This window comes from Crassostrea angulata, chromosome 2, assembly GCF_025612915.1.
Source record: "Crassostrea angulata isolate pt1a10 chromosome 2, ASM2561291v2, whole genome shotgun sequence".
NCBI lineage: Eukaryota > Metazoa > Mollusca > Bivalvia > Ostreida > Ostreidae > Magallana > Magallana angulata.
In genome coordinates, this window is record NC_069112.1 from 12,449,679 (window position 1) to 12,461,177 (window position 11,499).

Here is an 11,499-nt window from a genome sequence, read left to right on the forward strand (position 1 = left end):
CATTCTCGATAACACCAAACTATTCTGTCTGGGGGAGGGGAGATCCAATGTTTATTTAATATTAAGTTTTTTACAAATTCTGTTTTCCCCGATTTTGAAGGACCCGCTACCACCATAGTAAATTCGTGTTTCAATTGACAAGGAGAGAGTGAATCGTAAGAATACATGATTGGGTATGAAGGAAATGTGACTGGTGTTTCATATTTTATTTCTATTGTACTGTACTAGATAGCATCTTTTCGAAAAATATGGGTGGCCCTGAAAAGGGCCGTTGGGGCTAGATGGAATTAGCCTGCCTGGAACTGCTGGATGGTGCTGCTGGTCTAAAACTCTCCCCGGAATCGACACATCGGGCAAGGGTTGATGGACTGGTATACGCCGACAACGCATATACAGCATACACGCATTGTGCCACAGTTCTGACACCTGATCTGGAGATGTTCGTTCTCCCCGTAACAGATCACACACTCTCCAGTAATCTCCTTCTCTGCCTTGATTGCCCAGCTCGGAATGATCGTCAGGTGACTGCGGTCATCGATGGGAAGCCGGCCGTGCTGATACAGCTCCAGAAATATGTCCGGAGACGGGGTCCTGGATGCCGGAAGGTTGGCAAGAGGCGGAGACGGGTCCCTGGGAGCTGGAGAGGGAGTCCTGGGAGGCTGAGGTGACGGAGTCCTGGGAGGCTGGGGCACCGGCGGAGGTCCAGGAAAGGTTCGCACCATGGGTGGAGGACTTTCAATGTTCGGGATAAAATCCCGGAGCAGGTTCCTGGCACGGACAAAGGCGGACTCCTGAGATGGAATAAGTGCACGGGGTCTAAAATCCGCCAACGGGTTTCTGGCACGGGGTCTTCCTCGTCCAACTGGATAGGGGCCTCCTCTACCACGTCCTACAGCTCGGGGTGGAGATGGCGCTCTCCTCCGGATTGGTGTCCTTTGAGGCTGCGGAGTGGGCTGGAGGGGCGGATTGGCTGGTGAAAAGGGCCCCGCTGGTCTAGCTGGCTGATTGTCCGGGCAGTCCACGGGCTAAGCGTACTGGTGGTCCTGCCGTGCCACAAAGTAGGACCGGTCGCAATGCAGCCTGTTTGGTGAAAATGGCGGCGGCGAGGGAGGGATCCTCTTCGTTGGCGTATCCGTCGGAGAATAGGCCTTCGAAGGATCCGGACTGGCTGGCGACTCTGGAACCGCTGGTGGACTCACCGGAACTGCGATGATCGCGGGCCTGGGGCTGGCACCAAAGTTGGGCGGTGGCGGTCTGGCAGGGGGCACAATAGCCGGTCTAGGGCTCCTGGCATCGGGTACCATCCTCCGCTGAACATTCTCTGGCAACTCGCTGACCATGATGGGGCTGGGCCGGTAAAACTCTCCATCAGAGGGGTCCTGGGGATTGGCTTCATCTTCAAAGAGATGCAGCGGTCGAAAACAAACCCGTTCGTACTGCTGCCGGACCGGGTTCCTTTGGTAGTCCCATAACTCTATCACTTGTCTGGTGAACAAGCGAGGGTAGCTATGGCTAACAGGCACTGTAGTGTTCATCGTTGAAAAGCTTCGTGCAAGTACTAGGTAACTAGTGAAGTGCGGGGATAGAGAACGCGGCTATTTACGATAAGAAGGCGGAGCTTAACAAAAGGGGCGGAGTTTCAATCCAACTAAATGACAGTTGTCTAGGAAATCAGAGTTCACAATAGTTCATGTACCTTGAAATCGACAGTTTCAGCACGCGCTGTGACTGTGACGTCATATCATTGGTTTTAACTCTTTTGTACTCAAGATACACCATAGAAAAAAACAATTTTTTTGGTAAATTAATTTTTATTAATACCAACATAATAACTCAAATACAAACACATTTTAACTCAGAACACAAAACATATTAAATCAACTTCAATTTCTTTTCAATTTTCTTAATCAAACGTCCAGGCAATTTTATGCGTCTTGTTATAGCACTAGAAAGTTCGTAACCGTTGTAAGGAGTACGCCAAAACCAGGTATACAATTCATAGCGTTTTCTTAAAAGCGGATCAAGGAGATGGCTCATCTCTTCAATACGCCGTTCAAATCGAATCCGGTCTACTGCAGCGGTCATCCATTCGCTCGTCCGATCCTCGTTAGGAACTTCGTAAATTTTCAATTCAGGATCAAATCTTACTTTTTTTATTGGCTCTCTTGTTTTAGCACATCCACGTCCGGGACAACGGCTTCTTCGTCCATGGGTCGAGCGTTCTCGCTCTCGTCCTCTACAATCAAACATTGAGGCATGTCCAAATTTCTCTTTAGTTTCATGTACGCAAACTCCAGAGCCGCAATTTTCATTTGATCGATCTGCCGAATTATGTGAGTACATTCTCTTCCTTTTCGGGTAAACATTCTCTTCATACAATTCCAACTCTGATATTCTTTTAGAGTCACCCCGGTTAATTTCTGTAGCAACCCTGGTTTGGCTCCCTCCGCAAACCAATAAATCGTCGTTAATCTTCCGGGATTCGGGTTTTCCGCAACCATTATCAGTACTTTCTGAAGCCATCTCAGGTTGTCGATTTGTTTGCTCATCTCCACGATCTGTTTCAACTTCTGTCGTTTCTCCCCGGTCGCCAACGCGTTCCATTTCGTCACCAACAAATACCCTTCAAAGGAAAATGAAGCAATATCAGACATCATAATTGCTCTAGTATCATTCTCTGATTTTTAAAATGATAAAAAACTCTCTATTATATACCCTCAGACAAACATGTTTACGAACTTTTCTCAAGGCCACTACACACCTGCAGGTGTTTACGTCAAACTCACAGATGTTTTTTTTAGGTCAAACAGCTGCAGAGATTTTAACAATAACAACTTCAGTCATGTAAACAACAAGGGTATATAAGACAGGCCTTTTTATTAAATAAAATCATTCTCTAAAAAATCATGAACTATGATCCATCTCTCTTGACCCAGTCGCAGGACCCCGTAGCCTTAGAAATGGCTGCATTAGAAAGAGGGGCATATGATCAAGAGGATCCCTCATACATGAGCAAGGAAGACTTCGGAATTATAACTACCACTCAAGAAGGAATTCTGAATACCATGCAAGTCATGAGCAATGAAATTGCTAATCATACCGACGTCATCTTGAAAAAAATTCAAAAAGGAATTCTGGATATCCTCGAAGTCATGAGCAGTGAAATTACTAATCATACCGACATCATCTCGCATAAAATTCAAGAAATACAGCAAAAAAAAGGAGGAATGACTACCGTTTATAAATGCTATACCGCGGAGAGGAAGGACACTTTTCACCCAAATGCCCTCACAAAGAAGAATACCAAAAGAAAAAAAAAACTAACAGCGCCAAAGAAATCAAACCAAAATTTACCTGCTTCACTTGCGGAGAACAGGGACATTATTCTACCAACTGTCCTGAAAAAGAGAACGTAAAACCAGCACCAACTAAATCCAACAAATGCTTCAATTGCGGGGAAGAAGGACACTGGGCTAATAAATGCCCACACGAAAAACAGAAAAAGAAAACAACAGCACAAAAAAGAAGCGCTTGCTATACTTGCGGAGAAACAGGCCATTGGACCAAGGACTGCCCAAAAATCGAAGAAGTCATTCAAACTTCGGACATAGAAGATAATGAACCACCTAAAAAAATCGTCAAAAAAGAGAGAAAAAAACCAACCAAAAAACCTAAAAAAGAAGACTGGGACGAGGAAATGAAAATCGAACAAAAAATACCGGGGCGAATGAAGAGAATCAACAATCAAAAGATGTTCGTGGAGGAACCCGACCTCGATTAAAAACCGAAATCCGTGAAAGAAAAGGATTATTTCTTCAATGTAAATACGTTGAATAACTTTAACTTTAACGGTTTATCATTATTGTCTTGTTCTAATTGCATGTTTTCATTCAATAAATTCGTTTTCACTTTATACTGCCTTTGTTTACCTTTATTCCGACGCCATTTTGGATTTGACCTAAATAATATTCGACGCCATTTTGGATTTGACCTCACTTGACCCCCCTATCTAGAGGCCTTATACTACTATTACTGTTTTATATAGGAAATAAATTAATATGTTTACAAATCTACCCTTTTTCTTCGTTTTTATATTTAATTATTATATTCATTCATTCATATATATTAATCATATATATACTCTTTGCAGTTGGTTGTTTTTAACTGCTTTTATTCACGGAATACGTGAAATTTTTATTTGTCACAATTGCATCATGGTTTTGTGTTTCTCCGATGTTTTTTTTTTTATATCTGAGTTATGATAATAAAAAAAATAACGAGGTTTTGTATTTCTTCTTTGTTTATTTATAGTTATGATAAGAAAAAAAGATCGAGGTGCCGAGATCAGCAGATTCCTGAAGCCGAGTTTACCAGGTGCCGACTTCACTATTTACGCAGGTGCCAAATTAACCAGGTGCCGAGTTCACTTGTTACCTCATGAACGTAGCTTTATGATATTGCCACTGACGTAAGAACCCAGCTTTAGTTGTCCTTCAGAGCGTATGTCTTCTATCTATCTAATTCATTTATTAACACGACATGCTTTTATCAGGTATTGGAACCACGTTTAAGGTACCCTGTTTACTCATTCTCAGTTTTAGGTTGATATATCAATTCCAGTACATTTTTAGTGATTTCTATCCATCGAAGCAAACAATGCATCGTATCACTATTTGCATGTCTAGCCCTTATATCCCTTGATCTAGAAACAAAAGGCATTGGGTAGATAACAGAAATCAACAGTAACGGTCCCAAATTTTTCAAAACAGTTAGAACAAGTTAATAACATATCTGTTTTAAAATATTGTGTTGTTTGGGGCATTTTCAAATTTTTATGCATGTAATTTATTCATATATATATATATATATATATATATATATATATATATATATATATATATATATATATATATATATATATATATATATATATATACAAACCTTAAAAAAAAACCTAAATTCATGACGCGGCGATGTCACGTATATATCATGCTTTAAAGTGTTCAACAACATTTCATAAAAATTTTAATTCGAATTTAATTTTTGAGGGGGAAAATGTGGATGTATCTTTAATCCAATACAGCGCCAATGAGAAGCGCGGTGCATAGTGTGACATTACCTTTGGATCAACCCCTGTATTTCTTTAATGTGTTAAAAGTGGCACTTATAATATTGTGACGTTGAAATAATTTTCAAGATACGGTGAATTTCTCTTTCATGGACAATTTGTAAGGGCTTTGCTCTCTACCTATATAATGAATTCATTGCTAGTCCTGACTTTTATCCTCTTTCATTGCGTGGACCCTGAGGTCCACGCAGAAAATATATAAGCGAGGTTAAACCGGATGCTATGGGGAAAATTCAGCCTGCGCATGAGCTAGTCTGGTTCCTGTGCGTAATGGGTAGCTCAGGGAACCAGGCTAGCACACGTTTATCTGAATCGGGATCGGGATTCCATGCCATATGCACACATAAGTTCAAAGGCGCTGTTATTGTAAAGTTGTCGGTAAACAGTACAGAAACAAAGTAATGATCGGCATGTGATATGAACTGTCAATATTATAAAATAAGTTAATGTTATGTCGAAACTACAACATGCATCAAATAGCATAATTTGCAATGTTATGTTGTTTTCCGAATACACATGTAACTTAACTTTACTTTTATAGTAGGCGAGGCTAGAGTACTTCCCGATTAAAATGTTTAAGCATTTAAGTATGATTGAATAATTATGTCACTGTATAAAAGTTTAAATCTCAAGAAAGATGCATCAAAATATGAAATTAATTTATACAAAGCTGTCACTGCATAGTTATCAAAGTATTACAAATCGTAATGTGTGCGCAAATAGTAGAATTCGCCAAATGCCTGATACTTTACATGTACATGCAAACTTCATTAATAGATATATCATAATTATCTTAGAAGTATGAACACTTTCAATTCTGAGATAAAAAGTCAGGGCTATACATATACGTAATACAACGTACAAATTTAGTGGTTAAAAGCAGGGGGCTAGAGTGGGTGGAATCTCTGATAATCTTAAGACTTTCTCGTTCTCGTTAAAAACACATGCAAATGGTCCACGTATTGTAGTCATTTTTTAAAGGACAGCAACTTGTTTTTAACTATTAATTAACAAGACTCGGTCTGTTTTCTAATGAATAAGGTAATATGAATAAAGCCAAATTTTTGTTTAATTCGACCCAACTTTACTTAATGGCTTTTTGTATATCCTGTTACAGTACGTACATTTATATAACTCATTTTCATGTTGACAATGATAACAGAGATGACGTACAAGTGTTATCAAAAAGTAGTGATATTCTTTTATTAAGATACCGTGGCTACTGGCACTGTACCAGTTATCGGCTAAGACCAGTTATCGGCTAAACTGAGGTTTTGGGTTTATAGCACGGGAAAATCCAAGATTTTTTAATTCAGTCGTCTTTTTCGAATAAAGAAAAGTAGGTTTGCTTGAAAACTTTCTTGAATATGTTTTAAACATGAGCTTATACGATCATTGTTTACCGCTGATTTTACATCTTTGCACTTTCAGCAGTGGGGAAAATGACGTAATAAGTTAAAAATATTACCTCTTTGTGATAGGTTATTATATCCCTTCTTTGATTTGACATATAATATCAATATTTATACCTTGTATAAACAAAAGGAATTCATTAATTTCCGAGAGATTCGTAGCGCAGTTGAACGCCTGATTGCACAATTATGTATTGAATACGTGTACGATTTGGTGAATTACCGTATGATAATAAAAGAATAATTAATTGAGTTTTGTTTATAATGTATCACAACCCCGACTACTTTAGTCTGACCCCACATGGGACATAATTCAAATTTCATTTAGCAGAGTATAAAATCAACATGTACAGGGATTTTACTTTGTTATTATCACGAAGCCGATAACTGGTACAGTAGGTCGTAAAAACTCGGCAAATTCGGGGCCAGATAAAAATCACAAAACAAGATGTTTGCGGTTCTAAAAAATGATATAAACTAACAGATTGATAAATAAGGAGGTCATTATCTAAAATATGGCAAGTTTTATCCAAAAATATCAAGAAATAAGAAAATACGAAAAGAAAACATTAAAATTTAGCCGATAACTGGTACAGTGCCAGTACAGCTGTAGGAGTGGTTTAGTTGTATTTGAATTAATGGTTACACATATAGAATATTTTCTATTATAACTATTGTGTAGTATACATAGTGACGGTAATTAGCTGATTTGCAGAGTGTCATTCGATTATATTGGTTACAATTCCAATTACCCTAGCCCAAATTCTAAATCCTCACAAACCAAAGTCGCAACCGAACCCCTTGCCCTAATCCAAAACACTAACTTACACACACCCTAACTAGCAATAATCTCTAACCTTTATTCTAACCCTAACTAATGTTTATCCCAAAATTAATTTATCTCAATCCTTGCTTACCTTTATCCCAATCCTAACTAACCATATACCTAACTCTTATCCTAACCCCAAATCCTAACTAATCCTACCTAACCTTACCCTTATCCCAAATCCCAAACACTAACCAAAACCATAACTAACCTTAAACCCTAATTAACCCAAATACCCAATTCCCAGCACTGACCTAATACTAACCATGTACTTAATTATTAAATGTCTTCAGTAACCATTGTAACATGGCATAAATACATATGAGTAAGTTGACCATTGTAACCAATGTGGTTACAATTGGAAAAGGTTAAAAGTCGGAACTACTCTATAACAATATAGATAAATGTTAAGTAATATGTAGAGAACAGTTTACGAGTGATAACTGTATTTATCTAACATCCCCATTGGGGTGGGACGAGTTGCGCAGCAACGAGTCTCGCCCAATGGGGATGTAAGATAAATACAGTTATCACGGGTAACTGTTCTATAAATAACTTGCATCATGGTTAACCCCGCCTACCTTGTGTTAGACTAGCTTGATTCTCGAGGCCTTCCGATTGTGCTTAATGCCTCGGTAAAGTACTCTAGAGTATGTAATGAACTCTAGAAAAGTCTGGAAATTTCTTTTGGTAACTCCGCCCACTATGGCAAAGCACTGTGGTATAGCGCAGCTGGCGAGCAGACGACATTTTCTGCAGGACAACGCAAGATGGACGACGTCTTTGAGACCATCAAGTTTGATGAATTTGACTGTTTGCAATTTACCGAGGACGACATAACTCTTTTACAGATTTGTGATGCAATTGAAAAAGAACAGGAGCTCGTTGACGGTATGCTTAAAACAGTTTTGGAAACGAATTTGATATGAACATTGATATCCCAGTGTCGCCACGTGCCAAAATGCAGAATGTTGATGTTGAAATGTTTGGAGACTTTGATTTGGACGGAGATAGATCTACTACCACTAATGATTTTGAAGAAAACAGCCATGAATCAAAGTCGCGTTTTGGAGGAATTTCGGATGTCGAAATTGAGATGTTGATTTCTAGTCAAGAAAATCAAAATACAAAGAGAAACACTCGTTGGGTATTTGGTGATTTTTTAGAAAACTGGCGCCAAGAGAAAAACAGGAGTGTGTCACTTTAATTAGCCGTACCCGACCTTCAGCGCATGGATGTCTCAACGATGAGCTATTCATTGACGCGCTTTGTATGTGACGCTCGTAAAAAGGACGGAAGTGAATATCCACCAAAGTCGGTTTATTATCTGGTCTGTGGATTATTGAGGTATTTAAGGGACACGACATTAACTTTTTCTCAGACTTGAGATTTGCAGATTTCAGAAAAACTCTACACGCTAAAATAAAGTCTCTCCTATCTAAAGGACTAGGCACAAAAGTGAAACAAGCAGACCCAATTACTCCGGGAGATGAGGAGTTGCTATGGGAGAGAGAAGTGCTTAAAAAATAAGACTGCAGAAACTTTGCAGTGTTTTTTTACATGTGTAAACTTTTCGCGCTGAGGGGATTTGATGAGCATAGAGACCTGACTTGCGCAAACGTCACCACTGGAGAGGATGGGCGAGGTAAATTTGTACATTTTGTCGGCGGATCTAGCAAGACGTTTAAGGGAGGACTAGCTCATTTAACTCTGCAGAGCAAGGATATTCGTCACTACTGTCAACCAGGTAGGTCTGGCAAAATATATTTAAAAACGTTAAAGAGTTTAATTATGTTGAAATTCATTTTTAAGGTCTAATATGATTTTTTTTCAATTCCTTATTAATTTTTTTAAGGAAAGAGATGCATCGCCGACTATTTTTAAGCAGTATCTCGATGCGCTTGGATACAACGGAGAGTTTTACAGACGCCCGTTAGCTGGGAACCCTATTCGATATGGTGCGCAAGTTGTTGGTGTTAACAAAATAAAGAGCTTCATGAAGATCATTTGTAAAAAAGGGTGGTCTCGCTGGAAAGTTTGCTAACCACAGTGGCAAGCTTACTTGTGCCAGTCAGTTGTACAGCGCTGGGATGGGCGAGCAGGCTATTATGGAGAGAACGGGTCATAGGTCAGAGCGGGCGGTCCCTAAGTACATGCGATCTTGTCTAGAAGTATCTGAAAATGTGAGTAAAATTTTGGATCCTCCTGCACCGAAAGTATTGAAAACGAAAACCGCAGCCCCTGTGGAGAAAATACGCACGTCCAAGAACCTGCTAGTGCCGATAATCTGTGTGAAACAAAATTGGAATCCATCGAAAAAGCTGAGAAAAGGGTAATGACAGACTTGGCCAATCGTGGATTTAAATTTGATAACTGTAATATTTCATTTAATTTTTAAATCGAAGTCATGCATGATTTGTATTATCATTTTTGAAAACGGAACATTAAAGTCATTTTGGTTTCGGAACATGCATAAATATATATGACATTTTGCTTTCTATTTGTTTAAATAAATTTGTAGTTGTTTTCTGTTTTTATTTTGGAATGTGCGATAACAAGTTAATGCACACCTAAGCTCCACCCCCTTTCATTTAAACTTGATTTATCAAGTTCACAACTTCAAAGAGAAAATGCCGCATCCATGATACAATTAATTTTATCAGAATGGAGAATTCTGAAGGCGTTTGAAAATTAAGAACATTGTGACGTACGTATCACACTAGCTGATGGAACTTTAATGTGTGCGCATTCATTAGTGTTGGTACTTTCATACCCGACTAATTGGAAATTGGAGCAGTCGGAAGGAAAACTATGAAGTAAATTGCAGTGATTTTTCTACAGGCCTTACAAGGTCAATGATTTAAGTTTCTTTACGAAACAGATATCGATCTGTCAATGGAAAATGTACAGGACATTCTATAAATTTCTACATCATTCCTAATTTAAAAAAGAAGCGTGAAGAGTTTTTGCTCTCTTCAATGTCATCTTGAATATGGTTTTTAGATTTAGTATAGAAAATGTTTTGTCGTCTGCATTGTCATTTTTTGACAATTATATAGAAAACATTTTGTCTATCAGAGAAAATGCCGAGTTGTTTTGTGCATTTTATAAAGATCTATTTATTCTTTTAATCAAAAGATACTGAATGTGCATTCATAAAGAAAGACTTTCAAATTTGTTGCTATGTGACTGAATTCTAAAAATAGAACTGAACCTGTTTGTTGGAATACACTTGTTCCTCACATTAGAATTGGAAGAATTTCTGTTGATTTTTTTTATAGAAAATATCGTTAACAAAAATGTTATAGAAAGTGATTATGCTTTGAAAATCATGTTGTATACGATCTCTTTATCGACACAGAAAGATGTTATTAATCCAAGCGCTAATCGTTTACGTAAATGTTTTTCACATAATAGCCTTATAGTGAACATGTTCTTTTTCCATAGTCCAAACAATACATGGGAGTCGGACACCATTAATGGTGACCGAGTAGCTTGTTCTTCAGATTCAGATGTTAAAATGCAAGGAGTTATTTTGTTTGGAGCCAAAAATTGCTCATTGTCTGTATAAGTCATCCTTTTTTCTGATGGATGTATTAATAATCTAAAAATCCGAGAGAAGCTTCCAGATGTTTTTGAGTTTCCAGTTTTATTTCCAACTGTACAGATAAGAAAAAACAAAATTTATACCATTGTTGCAAATGTGTGAGAAATATCTTTTTTGGGGGTCAATGGAGTGGAATGTGTAACAACCATGAGTGACAGGAATACAAAGACTACATTTATTTTTTGACAGTGTAGGTAGTAAAAGACAAATACAAAAAGAGGTCAAACTAAAGGTTTAATTTGGTGCTAAATTTAAATGTTTGCTGAGAGACATTTTACATGTTTATGGTCACTTAACTTTGTACATTGGTTGGATGTATGTTTTCATATTAAATTAACTGACAGACAATAAATATTAAATCTGTAACTTGGCTTCTAAATTTTACCTTTTTTTATTGAAGAGGATAGAGAGATGGTGGGGAATTATGAAAAGAAAATGCACCGATCGATGGATTCATCATTTTAAGGATTGTAAAATACAATTTAAGTATTTTTTATCCATTCTTCTTGTAAAAGATAAAAGCCAA

At 38.0% G+C, this 11,499-nt stretch overlaps 1 pseudogene; it reads left to right on the top strand.

The window, feature by feature from the left end:
- Positions 1 to 7,847: 7,847 nt before the first annotated feature.
- LOC128173846 (uncharacterized) lies at positions 7,848 to 9,702 on the top strand (annotated as a pseudogene).
- Positions 9,703 to 11,499: the final 1,797 nt, after the last annotated feature.